The sequence below is a fragment of the Mauremys reevesii genome, linkage group 9 (assembly GCF_016161935.1).
Source record: "Mauremys reevesii isolate NIE-2019 linkage group 9, ASM1616193v1, whole genome shotgun sequence".
In the NCBI taxonomy this organism is placed as follows: Eukaryota; Metazoa; Chordata; order Testudines; family Geoemydidae; genus Mauremys; species Mauremys reevesii.
In genome coordinates this window covers 28,413,691-28,431,561 of record NC_052631.1, presented here as the reverse complement: position 1 = coordinate 28,431,561, position 17,871 = coordinate 28,413,691, and the positions used below count along the sequence as shown (strand labels likewise).

Sequence of the window (17,871 nt, the reverse complement as noted above, 5' to 3'; positions counted from 1 at the left end):
ATATATAAAACTGAAATTGTTTAAAACATGCACATATTTTAACCTATGATTGTTTTAGGAGACACAAAAGAGTTGCAAGTGTCAATGTTTTCCTGTAAGTTCACTAGGAAAAACTGTCTGCATGCAAAATTCTTGCCTTTTTGTTTGGTCAGATTCCTGGAGTGTCTTCCCATGGCTTCAGTGACTTCCTGAAATTTCTTATATATCCCATGCCATCAACGAGATTCTTTCCCAGATTTCTTAGACATTTTTAATTTGTAACCCTTAGTTACCTGCTTCATCTGTTCTTTACCCCTTCTCCTCCTCCCTTCTACTTTCATACTAATAGGATTGCTGGAATCCACCTCCTAAATTAAATCAGCCAAATCATTTCAGTTTTGAATTTTTTATTCCCATGGATTTCAGTTAGCTGCTGTAGAACTAAAGCAGTGTTGAATCAAAAATATTATACATTCGGTTGTCATAAATAACAATGCACTGCAAAGAACTTAGGCCATAAACATAAACAATCCAAGATGAACATGTGCTTCAAACATGCTGCTTTATTTCTGTCCAAACAGTTTGGATAGCCTGTTATAAAGCTTCAAGTTGCTGTTTCTAGAGGGTCGAATGAACATTTTTCAATAAAATATGTCCCTTCTGGTTCCTTAATGATTAAATACAGTAGAACAATAGCCATTTAAAATAGCAAAAGGAAATCTGATGATTTTTTATTGTTAGAATTGCTAAGATAGGAAGAGTTGTGAAGCTGTATAAAATGGTAATAGAAAAATGCCCTGACAACAATAGACCCATCTCTAGGACTTGCACAATTTGTCAAAAAATCACTGCCTTCTGAAGAGCTCCTGGGAAAATAACCAAAGTCCATATTATTTTCTTGGCTCAGTCTTGTTAAGCGGCTTATGCCAATCTCAGTGCAGCCCTCCTGCTCTATTTTCCTGGAGCTGTGTTGCCCTTTTCCTGAGCCTTCAGAAGGGTTCTTGCAGAGTTTGCAAGTTTTATAGCTGTGCAGATCTCCTCTGTCCCTGCTCATACAACGTGTTGATCCTCAGGGTTCAATAAGAAGCTTTCACATGCTTTCAAAGAAAATGTGGCAGAAAAAACAGCAAGAAAGAGAGTTAGCCGCATGACAGAGAAATTCAGAAAACAGATATTCACACTCCTGTTTTATGCATGAAGTTACCTATTTTGTACCAACACATGAAAGTGTTGCATGTTCATGACATATTTTGGGTGCACTTTAGGAGGGCTTCTCAAAATTTGACTAGATTTGGTGTTGGCTACTTGAGTTGGAAGGTGAAAGACAGGAGCCTGAACTATGACTTCATACTAAGTTTTAGGGGAGGACCCAGTCCCACCTTAATTTACAAGTGTAAATCAGGACTATCTCCTGTGTAGTCAATAGAGTCACCCCACATGCAGAATCAGCATAAGTGAGCAGAGAATCAGGTCCAGCACCTCTAGAACAGGACTGTGGAATATTGATAAGGATGAAGGGAGGAAATCAGGTTGGTATTTGGTCTGGGTTATACTGAAACTTCAGTCTCCAGGTCCATCAATCCACCACTAAAGCTACCTAGAAATTAAATATAAAACATCTGAGGTTAGAGTCAGGCCCTTATTCAGACCCCTTTGTGCTGTTCTAGAGACTAAAAGGGGTTGGAAAACACAGCTTTACACCAGCCTCTCAGTGAAAGTGGTGGGCTGTTGGTATAGCCAGAGTACCTTACATTCCAGCAATCCCTGCACATAACAGCACTCTGGGAACCATTACTAAGTGGTATAATTTAGAGCAGTCCTGAGGTGTCTCTAAGTTGTGCCAGGTACTGTACTAACCCTCAGTGATCCAATGGTTGGACGATGTAAAGATGGCATAACAGTGTCCTCAACCAACCCACTTTCTTTGGTTCTGTAATCTGCAACAATATTTATAATACAGATTCCAACATATTCTTTAAACATGTAGAAAAATCACACATCTCTCTTTACCACTATGCAATGTGGTGTGACTAGTACTATATATGATTTAATGGGTGATCAATCATCCACATATCAGCGGTGATGTAAACCTGATGTTCATTTGCTCTTTTCAACTCATGCATGGCTCTCATGTATCAAGAACAGAAATATCTACCAGGAATGTGATCATACTGGTGTGCTATTAAGTCCCAGAAAGCTTTCATAGAATCTAAGTAGTAAGGTAGCATCAGTTTACAGAGCAACTTTTCAATGGCATTGTTCCAAGTCTATGCTACTGGGCAGTGTGGCTTATACTTTGCTTTCATGGCCAAATATGTCATGCTTGACATGCCATGTCAGCTGCTTGCTTTGTGTGTGTGTATGTTAGAGAGAGGAAATTGTTGATACAGCTGTGAAAGGATCTCCTATTCTTACTTTTCCAAGGAATTGCCTCTAAATGATATTAGCCAAAGAGAGTGTATGGATCTCTGAGGATGTTTATTGCTTAGCAAACACTATATGAAATAGTCTCAGAAGGTCTAAGGTGTTGGAATATAAAGGATATTTTTCTCACTACTCATCTTTTTTCAAATCTCACTTTATGCATCATTAGATTTTAGGGTGTTATTCCAGGCATCCATACAGGGCAGTCTGTTCCCCACATGTATCATCAATGGGCCTGATTCTGTTGTCCTTATTCAGGAAAAACTACTGTTAGTCAACAGGATATTGCCATAGTTAGGTCTGAAAGATCGGGCCTGCGAAGGGAAATAGCACCCCACCCATTTCAATGACTTATGGAAGTGGGATGGTTCCCATGAGTGCATAGGACTCAGGGAAGCAGGAGGACCCAGTATTTCAGTCATCTCTCACACAAGGGCTAGGAACAACTGCAATGGTAGGGAGGAGGTGGGGACATAGCTTGCACAGGTGTGCTGTCAGACCAGGATGCACCATCCATAGAGATGGTACAATTGCAGCACTTCTGCATGCCATGAAGCTGGGGGAGGAATTGCGCCACAGAATTTGCCCGGGAGTGGAGCAGCTTTGAAACTCTCTCTCAGAGCCACAGATTAACCCTAAAGGAAGTGTGAGGGAAACTAGCCACCTGTAACGTTGCACCCCATAAGGCTTCATACGTAATGCTTATGAATGTATATATGATCTAACTGGAATATGTTTTATGCTACATATGCCATGTAACATATCTATGTCAAGGTTATGATCTACTGAATATATTCATCCTATTTGTATGCATGTGTCATTATTGTATTCAAAGTTATGAATATTGGCTGTATACTGGTTTGATTTTAAATAGCCTTAGTAAGACATTTGGTCAGCTTCTTTAGAAAGGAATTTGCAAATTAAGTGCTCAATCAAGAAGCACTTAATGGGCAATGGATCTTGAAAGGCTCCAATCCACATAAGAAGTCTACATGAGGACGTCCAAGATAGCATGTGAACAATGGCTGCTGCCTGTAAGAACTGAGTCATGCATGGACATGTGACTTGCCCAGGTGACTCCAAAACTCCATCTTAGAGCTGGACTTTGCACAGGAGAGAGGAGGGGGTCTCCACCCACAAGAGAAAGTCTATTTAAGGCCGTGGGAGACTCCTCCATTTTGTCTTCAGCTGGCTAAAGAGATAGCCTCTCCATCCCAAGGATACCTGAAAGAAACTGGAACAAAGGACAGTAACTACAGGGGGTGTGAGTGATTGCTGGACCCAGACTAGAAGGAGACTAGTCTGTAAAAGGAAGCTTACTGGAATTCTTCTGAGGGTGAGGTTTTAATCAGTATTCAGTTTTCTTACTGTATTAGACATAGACTTGCATGTTCTATTTTATTTTCTTGGTAATTCACTTTGTTCTGTCTGCTATTACTTAGGACCACTTAAATCCTACTTTCTGTATTTAATAAAATCACTTTTTACTTATTAATTAAACCATAGTATGTATTAATACCTGGGGTGGGGGTGGCAAACAGCTGTGCATATCTCTCTATCAGTGTAATAGAGGGTGAATAATTTATGCGTTTACCCTGTATAAGCTTTTTACAGGGTAAAATGGATTTATTTGGGGTTTGAACTCCATTGGGAGTTGGGCATGTGAGTGTTAAAGACAGGAACACTTCTTAAGCTGCTTTCAAATAAGCCTACAGCTGTTAGGGAACGTGGTTCAGATCTGGGTCTGGGTTTGCAACAGTCTAGCAGGTCTGGCTCAAACCAGGCAGGGCCCTGAAGTCCCAAGCTGCCAGGGCAGGAAAGCAGGGGCAGAAGTAGTCTTGGCACATCAGTTGGCAGTTCCCAGGGGGGTTTCTGTGATCCAACCCATCACACCACCTATGCCCGAAGTGCTGTAATGCTGCTGTGCAAATAGGAGCAGAAGAGCAACCTGCTGGTAGGCAAAATAGAGTTCTTATTCTACCAGGGATAACAATACAACTTTGTCAGAAATTACAGTAATAATAATAAAAGAAAAGCTAAAGAATGATGGCTTCTCTGAGGTGCTTTTAACCTTAATAAGAGCTCCATTAATTTTTCATATTAGCGATAAAGCCAATGAATAGAAATCTGTCTTAAAACAAGCAAACATAAAAAGATATCAAATAGCCAACTTAATTTAAATAATGCCATTAAATAATGTAAATCTGCTTGTGTAAATTAAGTTCATGCATAACTAGATCTGATCAACATACATATCTACCTGGGCTGATTTTAATGTTGGCATACATGTTAATAACTTCTGAGGGGTTTAATTTAATTCCACTCTGAAAACACTGGTGTTCAATTCTGAAAGTGTGCACAGGGTAATTCCATGAAAGGATTTATGGAAGAACATGAAACCCAATCATCCTATGGGCATGGAGGGCTGTAAGCAGAATGGTTCTGCTGTGTGGGGGGTCAGGTGATGCAGATCTAATGCAGAGGGAATAGCTGGGGAAGTTCAAGGTCATGGCCAGTGATTCCAAACAATTATGGATATACTAGCTCAAACTGCTTGCACGGGGCAAGTGCAGGAGTCCTGGATGTTAGTACAGCCATAGGCAGCTGGTGCTCCATAGCTAATAGCAAGAATACCTGGGAGAAAACCCTGTGTCATGCTACTCAAATAGAAGTCAAGAATTTGGCTCCAGGGAAGCAATTTTTCCGTTGTCCACTTAATAATTCTTTCCACTAGATTGATCACATGGACAACATTATCGTGAATCATACGTAATGCTTCTAGACAAGTACAACTACATCATAGTCGAGTGAGACAGGAGACAGTGACACAACATTGAACCTATACCACCTGGAAATTCCCTTATGCCAGGCGAATGGTTGAGTGATCTCTTAAACCAGTTTTGTGACTGCTTTGTGCAGCTGGAGCCATGCAAAGAGTACATGTGAAGACCAAGATCTGGCTCTTTGTTTTAGTTTTTGATGGACAATTTGTTGAAGTAATCACTGTAAATAAATGCTGCAAAATAAAGCATAAAGATTTTAATGAGCTAGTTTTCACCAAGGCATGTGAATAAGAATCTGAAATCTTTAAGTTTGAAGATTAATACAAATCAGATCAGAAAAATGTTGTTAGGGCTCAGAGTCATTTCATCTACTTATTTTACAGATTCCTGTGAAAAATGATATAAAAAAAGGTACTACATTTGTTACCACAGTTTTGTGCATTTTGCAAACAGCATTATTTGCTCCCTGGATAATTCAAGGAAACAAACAATCACAGAAAATTAAGGGACATATTCCACTGTTGAATGCACACATATCAGTCCCAACAGGAGATATGTGGTGTGCATCCAAGGAAAGAATCCAGCCCTATGTAAGAAAATTCTAACCTGAATTTGATATTCTGGGTAATGCATCTTTTTAAACACTAGAAAAATAGAAAAGACGGTTACTCACAACTAAGTTGTGGTATTGGTCCTATACTCATTGACTTCAATGGGACATCATCCAGCACTCAAAGAAAAAACAGAATAGCTTCATGGCACTGGTTATTCTCTATCCCAGGGGTAGGCAACCTATAGCACACGTGCCAAAGGCTGATTTTCAGTGGCACTAACACTGCCTGGGTCCTGGCCACCGGTCCGGGGGGCTCTGCATTTTAATTTAATTTTAAATGAAGCTTCTTAAACATTTTAAAAACCATATTTACTTTACATACAACAATAGTTTAGTTATATATTATAGACTTATAGAAAGAGACCTTCTAAAAACATTAAAATGTATGACTGGCACGTGAAACCTTAAATTAGAGTGAATAAATGAAGACTCGGCACACCGCTTCTAAAAGGTTGCCGACCCCTGCTCTATCCAATTAAGGCAGTGCCTAAATTTAAACTGAGAGCCTCCTAATTCTGCTTTCTACTGCAATGAGATGGTACAACTGCACAAGGCATGATGTTTGAGCAAGAGACAATAGTCCATTTTTTCCTGCATATAGCCCAGAGGCCAGGCTTCTGCTTGGAAGTATTTACATTGTTTGAACTTTAGGATCAAATTTGTATACAACCATATTTTTTGTAGCCTAACTTGTTCCATTTCAGGCAACTGGCATTAGGATAAAGCAAAGTTTTAAAACATTTGGCATATCTTGGATAGAATATCTGGTAAATGTGGACACTGTTCATTAGAGTAGTTTTTCCAACTAATAGTATGCCTTAGCCTTGACAAAAGTACTTATGTTTGATGTCAATCATTCGTCTTTGCCAGTTTAAATAGATACTGGGAATAATTCTGATCCATCCTGGCACACAAAACATAATGAGCAATATCTTTAGGCTTTGCAGATGAAAAAAGAATACATAGTGTATTGTATGTGAAACACCAGTTACAGCAGCCTAACCAAAAAAGGGCTGATATTTATATTCCCTCACTACAATGATATCAGCAAAGAAAATTAAAACCAATGAGATTCTCTTGCAAGTGGAACTGTTAGAAGGACAGACAGGATAGATATATGGTAATGCAGCACCCAACACCACCCAAGACTAGTGGTAATGTCAGATTCTCTTCCTTTGTGCCTCCCAAAGCTCAGCCATTGTCTTGGGATATTTTTTCCTAATGAAAGAAGCACGAATATAAAGGATGGTGAAAGAATATGTAACAAAGCTTTTATGGACCATAAAGAATGTCTGAGTGGCATTAAATTTGTGAAGCAACAATATAGCCAGAAAATGATCAAAGGCCAGTTTCTGATACCCTTCCATTGAATATGTTACTCCTAAAGTGGTTCCTACTGATTTTCACAGGTCTATTCAAGAGGTAAAGGACAATTATCATGAGTAAGAATATCAGAAACTGACCCTGTATTAAGGATCTGGTGACTCTCCATCACTAACACATATCACACTGGAGAAAAAGATATGCGTTTGCCTACATTTTTACTTATGTGCCTCCTAATGTCATTCAGACTCAGCTTGTTCCCTGTGAATTTCCCAGATTACATTTCAACAGTAATTACAAAATAATAATGATCAGGGAATAAACAAAAATATCATTCAAGTAAAGTTATAAATCATGCATTAGTTATACGAGATATGTAATCGTATCTCAAGCCATTCTGGTTTCTCACATAATCATGTTAAGTGTTGTTTAACTATATACTGATATAGCAATTAGGATCTGCTGAATATAGTAGGTATTTATGCTTTTATTCTAAATGGGGATTATAAATGATTCGGCTTTTGTCATACACAATATGCATATTATGGTATGGACATTGTATTATCAATTCACTCTAACTAAGCACTTCAAAACATTTTGAATCAGTAGACCATAATGGATCCTTTCAAGTCAATGCTAATGCAGCTGCCATGTACTGAAAAATCCCTATGAAATAATGTGCAGAACAGTGTATTTTCAATAAAATATGATGGCTGTTTCAAATGTTTTTCAAATAAACAAAAGCACTAGTCCACCTTACTGACTAATTAGCAGAAAAAACCAAAATTAGAAAAGGAGGTGCCTGTTAAGTAGCAGATATGGGCTGGGTAGCTTGATACCTGCACATTTACCTACAGGGGCGATGCACTGTTTGTCCAAAGAGAGCTTCAATGCGGTTATGGCAAAGCATAGCTGTAGTACATAGCTCCTTTGGGAGCACCAGGTAATTCAGCCAAAAACGTATTAGAAAGTGTTTATAGTGGCTTAAAGGAAAAGTGTTTTTTTTTCCATTGCTGGTTTCAGTACATTCCATCTTTTTAAACCGCATCGGTTTGACACATCATCAACATCCTGATGTGTGACACAAGCTGCTATGTCAGTGTTTTATGTGCCATCATAAATGTTGTACTCTCATCAACGAAATAATGATTCAAGCCATGACATTGAAAACATTTAGTTTGTTAAATACTCTAGTTAAAAACAAGTTTGCATGAATGCAGCACAGAGAAGAATTTGGCCCAGTGATAATTCACTATAAATATTTTTATTTCTAAGATTTATACATACATATATATATATATATATAGCCATAAGACGCACACAGTGAGATTTTCTCCATTTTTAGTGCGCTCATTTGTATGGATGTTGTACCTTTTTCAAGTTGCGTGCCAGCCAGAATTTGGCTCAAAATCATTAAGGGCCAAATTTTCAAAGGCGATAACCCATCTTCCTTCTAAACATCTTTGCATGCACAAGTCACTCTCACACAAAATGTTCACAGAAGCATACAATAATAGAAAGGTATGGCTGGAAGGGACTTCAAAAGGTTATCTAGTCCATGCCTCACCCACACCCCTGAGGCAGACTTGAGTATACCTAGACCATCCCTGACAGGTATTTGTCCAGCCTGTTTTTAAAAACCTTCAATGACAGGATTCCATACCCTCCCTCGATAACCTGTTCCAGTGCTTAACTATCCTTATAGTTAGAAAGTTTTTTCCTATCTGAACTAAATCTCTCTTGTTGCAAACTCATCTGATTACTTCTTGTCCTATCCTTTGTGAACATGGAAAACAATTGATCATTGTCCTCTTTAATTTTAGTGCATTATTCCCTGGGCACACAAATGAGTTCACATAGGAAAAAACATTGGGCCAGATCCTCACCTGGTGCTAATTAGTATAAATTCACTGAATCAGAGGGGTAGCCGTGTTAGTCTGGATCTGTAAAAGCAACAAAGAATCCTGTGGCACCTTATAGACTAACAGACGTTCTGCAGCATGAGCTTTCGTGGGTGAATACCCACTCACTTGCATCTGAAGAAGTGGGTATTCACCCACGAAAGCTCATGCTGCAGAACGTCTGTTAGTCTATAAGGTGCCACAGGATTCTTTGTTGCTTTTACAAATTCACTGAAGATGATTTACATTATCTGGGGATCTGGCTCATTGTGTTCTTTTTTCTGTGCACAATGTGTTCTTACACATATAAATTCTACCATTGGCGTGTGCCAGGAATAACGTGCAAAAATTGCACATGCAAGGGATTGTGTGAGCACAAATAAAGGCATGGTTTGAAATTGTCTTTCTAATTGGATCTAGACACTTAGGCTATGTGGGTATGATTCCCAGCTCCCATAGACAGACTCACAGTAGCTTTCCTTGAGCTAGCACATTAAAAACAATAGTGTAGATAGGGTAGCATGGGCTGTGGCGAGCAGCAGCATGGGCTAGCCATGCTGAGTATACCCTGAGATCCATATTCATAGACACATCCATGCTGACAAATGCCTCTGACAGGCCAGAAAAAATGCAGGTTGGTTTTTCTGAAAATCTTGAGCTTGCATTTAATTTAAAAGTACCACTGCCAAAGAGCAAGAAGGGTTGTTCTTTTCAACATGCTTATTTATCCCAGCTAAGAAGCTATATTATTTTGCATAATAAGTTCTACATGGGCATTCCCATAAATTAAAGTTGTTTCACAATTTTTAAAACACAGTGAAATGGAAACTGCCATTTCTAATGCTAATTCATTGGCCCTAGCTAGTAGCACTGGACTTAAACAGTATGCACTGGTTGCAGTGTTTCTGATTTCAAGATCTGAAACTAATATAAATGTTCTATTCAGTCTTTTGACACTTTTAAAAATGAGCAAGACTTTCTGGGTCTCTGACTAAAAGATCTATGAAGCCAGCATGCTGTAGGTAAGTTGGAGCTGTCTTTTTTCATTCCCTATCTCATATATGTAATGCAAGAACAGACATTACACATGACACTAACATTCCATTATGTTTCACAGCATCATATATTCTTAGCTCCAGCAGTCTGAGGGAAAAAATGACCAGCGGAAATTCAAACTATCCAGTGGACTTAGCCAATAGTTCACTGGATCTCAGCCAGATTTCATGGTTCTCTTCAAAACAGTTGATTTGAAGTCTTTTATATTATTATTTTGAATCTGATTTTGAGTAGGTCAGCATCCAATCAAAATTACAGTTGCAATTATTTAACAAAAAATTATACTCACTGAGAAATTTTAGTAGGCCATTTTGAAACATACTTTGAAGACAGTACTTTCTCTCATAGTATCTTGAAGAATGAATTATTATATCCTTGTCAAATTGTAAATATCATGCTGTAAAAATATTAGTCACACAAGGGGTTGTTTGACAGTAATGTCACAGTAAAGCCTTGTCTACATGAACATGGATAGCCTGATACTTAATACCATGTATCAGTTGGTATATGGCATCCAGTGGTAAAAGCTGAGCTATAACTGCACTCAAAGTTTCCTCAGAACATTGGCAATACCCTGCCAATAGATATACTATACATGCCATTTAAGCCAGCTGAGTAGTGCTTTTCCTCTCCCTCCCTCCAGTTTTTCCATTCCCTAAGGGGCAATCCTTTGGAGAACAACCCATTGAAGTAAAAAAGCTATCGCGTAAAAGTGAGGATGAGCAAAAAAGCACATCCAAGGGAAGCAAGTTAAGATCTAGACCCTAAGGTTCAGGGGCGTTAAAGAAATTGAGCCAAAGAAATTCTAAAAAGACACTTTTTTACTTTAAAAAACAAGATTAGAAACTGGCTTGTATGAGCCCAACTGTGATTAAAAAAATAAACCTTTTATAGTTAAGACAGGATTTTTTTTCTTTTTGTTCTTTGACTTTTCCTTGCAGAGAAAGAGGCTATCTTCACTTAATCAGAGCAAAGAAAGAGTGGCTGAGGCAGAAGCAGCATCATGTGGTTGAAGGTCAGGCCAATTTTCACCCATGTGATGCTGCTTTATCACTCATGGAACAAAGATTAAGGCCTTTCTTTTCTTTATCCTTTTGTGCTTTCCCCCATTACTTTAACAGATCTGAACAAATCCCAAAGAGTTCATCCAAACGTTCCTTTTAGCTACATTTAGTTCAGATCTTCTAAATTCCACATAAGTCTAAATGCTATACCAAGATGAAGAGGATATAAAACCCACATGTGAACAGAGAAAAATGTTATATAAACACACAAAATCACTGCAGAACATGATAACAACTGCATTTTCAGCTGGAAGAACCTAGTCACATCCAGGAATCTGAAATATCAGTATACCAGCTCCTCATTTTTAAAGATGTATATTTCCATAAAATGCCAGGAACACAGCCTGAATATTGAGTTGTGTTTAAGATGATTTTAACATGATTCTATAGATGAGATGCCAAAAGTTTGATTTGTTCTGAAAAATCCTGGAAATACACAATCTCATTAGTCCACCTCTTATACTGCTACCATGAGAAATGCTGTAAAAAATGCTGTATCATAATGTTACTTTGGACTGAACAATTATTACACATATTGTTAACAGCCAACAGCTTGTACTGATGTTGTGTCAATTCCAGAAATGGGACAAGGGGTCGTTTTGTTTAAAATACACAAAAAGAATTGACAAAAGTAGATGTTGGCTGTTGGAAAACACTGTGAATATACTTTTCAATCCCCAGGACATCCTTTGGTGAGAGCCAGACAGTCTCCTCTTAGCTCTCTAACTGTGACTTGTTGTGCAGCCCTGTGTTTGAAGGTATCGTGGTTTGGCACATAGCATCTTTGATTGAAAAATACCAGGAAAAGTATGTAAATTATTAGCACTATACTGATTGCATCAAATATTAGCATACTACTGTATAATAATACTAATTAATAATGATTTGCACTTATTTAGCAGTTTCCGATCATTTTTCACTTTTCAAAGGTGAGAAGGTAAATCCCTATTTTAAAAGTTGGAAAAATGTGGTATTTGGATAACAGAATAATAGACTCCTGACAAATAAGATAGATACTATCTCTATTTATGTGCCTAGTTACTTGTATGGACCTCATCATCATGCAATTTGAGTGTCTGTTACGGTGACAGTAACATTCAAAAAGAGACCTCAGACCTCCTGCTTCCCAGTCATCACTACAAGGCATTTCTCTTCCTTCAACATGGGCTTCCTTTGCACACAAATCATAATTTGTTTTTGAAATGTTTAACACACAATGTCACAAAGAAACATCCAGAAACAAAGGAATTCTATTTAGAAAAATGCTTCAGTCATACTGGCTTGCGTACACTTGAAGTATGCCTCTAAAATAGTCTACAAACCAGAGGTGAAATCCTGGCCCCATGGACGTCAATGGGAGGCTTGCCAGTGACCACAATTGGACCAGAATTTGACCACAGCATATTAACAATTATTTTGACTAATAAATGAGCCAAAGAGCTTCAGATGATATATATAGTTTAAAATGGAGAGAAGAGAGGTGGATTGGGTTGAGTATTTCGAGTGTTGAGCCTATCCATCTCTCTTCCCAATTTAGCATAAGTCTTGGCCTATTCACATGTATTTTTCCTTGTTGCAGAAGAGGCCCTGGATTTTCATATAGTTTTATATCATTCCTGGATATTACGCTTGACATCCTGGATCCGCTGAAGTCAGTGGCAAAACTCCCATTTGCTTCAATGAGTCCAGGGTTTCACCCTGTGCCTCCAACAGAAAGTATTTCAGGGACAGTTGTTAAATCACCAGATCATTTAAGGTGGTCTGTGGTCATTGATTTACAGGTAGGTTGGGAAATCAATATACTGCCTCTCTCAGTATAAATACTCCTGTCCAAAGGGACATAATGCTAACAAATAATAGTCAGCCCTTACATTTTCTGAGGACACTATTTTCATAATGTTTATTGTTCAAAATCTTTCCTCATATGAATGTTTTATGATTCCTAATGTGGACAGAAAGTATCCTTATTGTCTCACAAAAGAGAAAGCTTAAATGTTAGAAAGTCTTTGATTTCTATTTTTATTAATATAAGTTTGTAATTTCTGCACATTATTCCTGGCTCCTTTGTTTTACTGTACACATTTTCCCTCCTTTGTGGTCTATATGACTTTATGTGGAGGATTCAGCAAAACTGAGTAAAGTCTGTCTCAATTAATCTGTGAGTCAGATTGCTCAGTAATAGCTGGAAGAAAACACTTTTGATTTATCTTGGAAATGAGATATTTCAAACCAACTCCTCCAAAAACTGAATATAACAATACTTAATACTTCTATTTACTCTAGATTTTTGCAATCTTTAATTTGTATTTATTTTGCTAGTGGATGGTTTATTCTCAGAGATGGCTGGATCACAAGTTTGTAACAAAAGTCAGAGCTTTTTCACAGCATCTTTCTAAACAGGTAAGTCCAGCAGAAACCGAGGAGTTTCTAAATACTACTTGGAATTCTAAATACTACTTGGAACTACTCTGCAAACTTTGAATGCCAAAACATGATTCTCTTTGCTTTTTATGGTATCAAAGATTTTTACAGCCCTACAACTATCTACTGTCCATACTGAATAACAAATAGTGGAATACTTCTTAGCTGCTTGGAAGATGTTTATGTGCTCAGTTAGCTCTTCCTGTGCTCTTCCTTCTCTATTGGAGGAATATGAATTTGAGTAAATGCCATGTGACAGTGTGGCTGCTGCAGAATGTATTCATTTTCCTTGAGTAGAAGACCAATTAGTAATTACTTTAGGGCAGTCCTTATAGGCCATCTAGGCTGGCCCTTAATTAAGCAACAAGACATGACAGGCAGTGCATTTCTGGGCAATTTAGCACATCTCTTAGGGAGTGTTTAAGGCATGAGGCCGAAGGTCAAGTGACTTTAACCACCTGAGAAGTGCAAAAATCCCTTAGAAATGCACTGTCTGGAGTGACTTATTGCTGTTATTAAATGGAATTTGTGAATAAAAATAAGAAAATTGTCTGCCCCAGGCATCTAGAAGGCACTATTAACATGGATATGACATTGCTGACAGCTAATCTAAAAGCTCAATTTGTGTCCTGAGCTCTACAACCATTTCATAATACTGTGTATTATTACAAAGAAGATACTATGTTTTTCACACCCATTTTTACCAAAGTTGTCCAATAGGAATGAGAGAATTTGTTTCACCAAATCTCCAACCCATTTGAACATTTTGGGGTTGAATTGCAGTAATAGATGGTGGAAGTCTTTTCTAGAGGAATAGAGCTGCTCTCCCCTGCCATCCCCTTCCCCGCTGTCCCCAGCCATCCTGAGACATCTCCCCTGTATTCCTCCTCCTCCTCCCAGGCTCAGCTGCTTCCTCTGTCCCCTGTTATTGGGCTCAATATGCCTGGATGTCTCTACATGTCAGTGCTTCCACGATGAAGATGTGCACGAGCAACATTTGCATGCAGAGTGGAGTAAACAGTCGATAACAGGACCTTCATCTTAAGTAAGGATATTTTTCAATATCAATGACAACTTTAAAAAGTGTGCTTGTACTCATTAATAATCTTACACTGAACATGTACAGCAATGCTGCTAAAGTGCTCATTATTTCGTGAAATACGGAATCTTGCAGAACTTACAGAAAATGGATGAGAAATTGAACACCTGCTTTGATATTATCTTTCCTGTGGTTGAATATGTATCTTTGTGTTGGTTTGCTGTTGGTTTGGATTTTTGTTTGTTTGATTGACTGACTTTTTGCCTGCTTATTTTGATTAAATATTTGGGTAGCTTGAGGTGCCTGTTATCATTATTCATATCTGTCTTCTATCCTTTTGTTAATCAGTGTTTATTCTTGCATCATCCATTTCTAGTAAGTATTGTTGTATCATCCATATCTAAGTAAATTGAGAGAAAAAAGAGGACAGGCCAGACTCAGTTTTATCATGTAAGCCCATGGTCAAGGCATAACAAGATAAGAACGGCCATACTGGGTCAGACCAAAGATCCATCTAGCCCAGTATCCTGTCTTCTGACAGTGGCCAATGCCAGGTGCCCCAGAGGGAATGAACAGAACAGGTAATCACCAAGGGATCCATCCCCTGTCATCCATTCCCAACTTCTGGCAAACAGAGGCTAGGGACACCATCCCTGTCCACCCTGGCTAATAGCCATTGATGGACCTATCCTCCATGAACTCATCTAGTTCTTTTTTGAACCCTGTTATAGACTTGGCCTTCACATATTGCTAAAAAGTCAATTTCCAGAGACAACAGGTTTCTACCTAATGGAAAAAAGACTCAGGCAGATGATTACCTTAGTTGCATTGACGTAAATCCAGAGTAACTCCATCAACTCCCAGGGGAACCACTGCAGGGCCATGTGTGGGTGAATCCTTTGCCCCAGCTCACAGAAACCAGTTCAGTTGTGTACGGTGCCCTCCTCACCTGTAGAGGATTGTGAGGGGATGGTTGTAGGATTTACCATATGACAATATTTTATATATCCCCTTGCAGCACACAAACCAATACCATTAATTAGGGAGTATCTTTCAGCTAGTCCTTTAAGTACAGGTGCAGGATACAAAAGGCATATAATAATAGACAAGAAAGCCTGGGAAGTATTTTGTGACTCTCCTCTCAGAACACTAGTGATCCATATAGCAGTATTAAATCAGTTCCCTTAATGGGCTGAGTGCATTTTACTTTGTGAAGAATGTGCCCCTGCTGGGACTTGAACCAGGAAGCTTCAGGTCTAAAAGTAGTCCCTGTCCACTCTAGCTGAAGGAGAATTTCTTAAAATTGGTAATAGTAATAATGCTCACACTTTTTTGGGCACTAGGTGACAAAAGCCTCTATTTGCTGGAAAATAACACCTTAAGTCCAAGCAGCACAATGTGAGCCCAAAAGTTCCTTCTCACAGTGCAACTTTGAAATAAGCAAATTACAGTAGCATTCTAACAGCCCTGACTCTGGTGATACTGTGAACTTCTGTGGGAGATTTTAAGCCAGCACAAAACTTGAGAGTTTTACAAGAATTCAAACAGACATTGAATAAATGCTATTCACAAAGTTCAGTTACTAGTTAGGAATAAACCTTGGTTTTTGTTTAGCTGACAGAACAAAAGGTTAATCTTAAAAAAATACCGTCACAGAGCCTGATGAAACTAGGATGGATAGGTAGCTTCTTATACACCAGTTCTCACCCTTGGATTGGACCCTATCACACTGAGTCTGGAATTTTTCCCCGGTGATTGCCATCTTCTGCTCCAGAATCTCAATTTTCATTAAAAAATTAACTGAGCCTGATGTTAGTGAAGAAAATATGAGCCAACTGCAACTGATGCAATGGTCAACTTCCGGAATGTGCAGACAGCCTGAAATAACAGTCCTGAGAGAAGTATGAACGGCTGTCACTCGTCCCACTGGGGTGTGTTAACTTCAAAGCCTAACAAAGACAACTTACATGTCAGTTTTGTTAACTATTTCACTGCTGATCAAAGCAGGCAAAAAAGAGACAAACATTCATTATGAAGCTCTGCACAGTCTACTGTGAATTCTGTCACAGTCTGGCATTTTATTCAGCTTCACAAGTGGTCAAAGCTTGGGTTGTGGGTGGAGCTTATTGTTACTTCTTAATGACCTCCAACTGGTTCCAACTGCCAAATATCTGTAGCTTCTGTCTCCATGACTTCACTGCCTGAATTCCTTGGTAGGTTTCACCCAATCACCTAATATAATGTGACTATGCTACATATTTAGAAATAGCCTCATTTTTTTGGGTATAGATTCAAAGATATCTCCCCCCACCATTTTAAATTTGGCCATCTTCCAGCAAGCTTTTATTAATTTAAAAAAATCACCGTAACCCCAACAGCTGTGATTGGGCATGAAGACATGCTTTATATATGTTTGCAAGTAGGGAGAGTACAAAATTTATGTAGCATCTTTCTTAAAAAGCACTGAGAGAATACACATATATTCACAAAGCTCCATGATGAAAAGACAAATGCACCTACTGTTCAGGACCAGACTGGGCCACAGGGCTAACAGACATTTAGTTAGCTGTCCAGCTCCCTTCATGGTCTGCAGGACTAAGCTGTTCTCCTATCCGCTAGCTGCCAACATGTGCAGATTGAAGTTCCCAGCAGCAGCAGAGAAGTAGAGAAATGGTACCAGAAATAGATCTTATGTGCAACAGTGTATTTCAGCATGGCAGCATCCCCATAGGAACTTCCTTTTACTTTGTTGCAGAATGAGCATGCACAGGAAGCTGCTTCTTTCCTGGCTTCCAGACCTTGGTCTCCTTTCCACTTCACCACCCAACAGAGCCCACATGGCTGCTCTTAAGACCTCTGTGCCCCTGTCCCTCTATCTTCAACCAGCAGGGCAGCCATTTTTGACATTCAGGCCCTTCCCACCATTGCCTATATTTGTGACAGTATATGCAAGGAGATGACTGTAGGTGTGTGCATGTGTGTGTGACTAGGGTTGCCACCTCTGAGGTACAAAAACCCCAGGACTTCTGGTATGATCTTGAGCTCATTAAACTGGACAGTTAGTAGTGTGTACTGAGAATCCTTAGAGTTTTCCTCAAAAAAGGGACACTCCTGGGAAAACCTGGACAGGTGATCACCCATGTGTGATAGGTTGATCGTGAGGGTAAATAATGTAAACACTTGTAATGAGGTGACTGACTGACACAATCACCACATACAGTCTGCCCACAACCATCACTCCAGCTTGGAGTTCAAGCTGGTTTTGAGA

General features: G+C 38.9%; 1 long non-coding RNA gene across 4 annotated transcripts; it reads right to left on the bottom strand.

Annotated features, from left to right (window-relative positions):
* Positions 1-397: 397 nt before the first annotated feature.
* LOC120372224 lies at positions 398-16,754 on the bottom strand. 4 transcript variants are annotated; one of them, XR_005584801.1, is made up of 5 exons: positions 16,571-16,754; positions 15,422-15,552; positions 14,746-15,003; positions 1,837-1,916; positions 398-1,076 (listed from the first exon to the last, which is right to left on the bottom strand). It is a non-coding gene; the product is annotated as an uncharacterized LOC120372224 (long non-coding RNA). The 4 variants fall into 4 exon arrangements; XR_005584802.1 differs by lacking the exon at positions 1,837-1,916; XR_005584799.1 differs by lacking the exon at positions 14,746-15,003.
* Between the last annotated feature and the right edge of the window lie 1,117 nt (positions 16,755-17,871).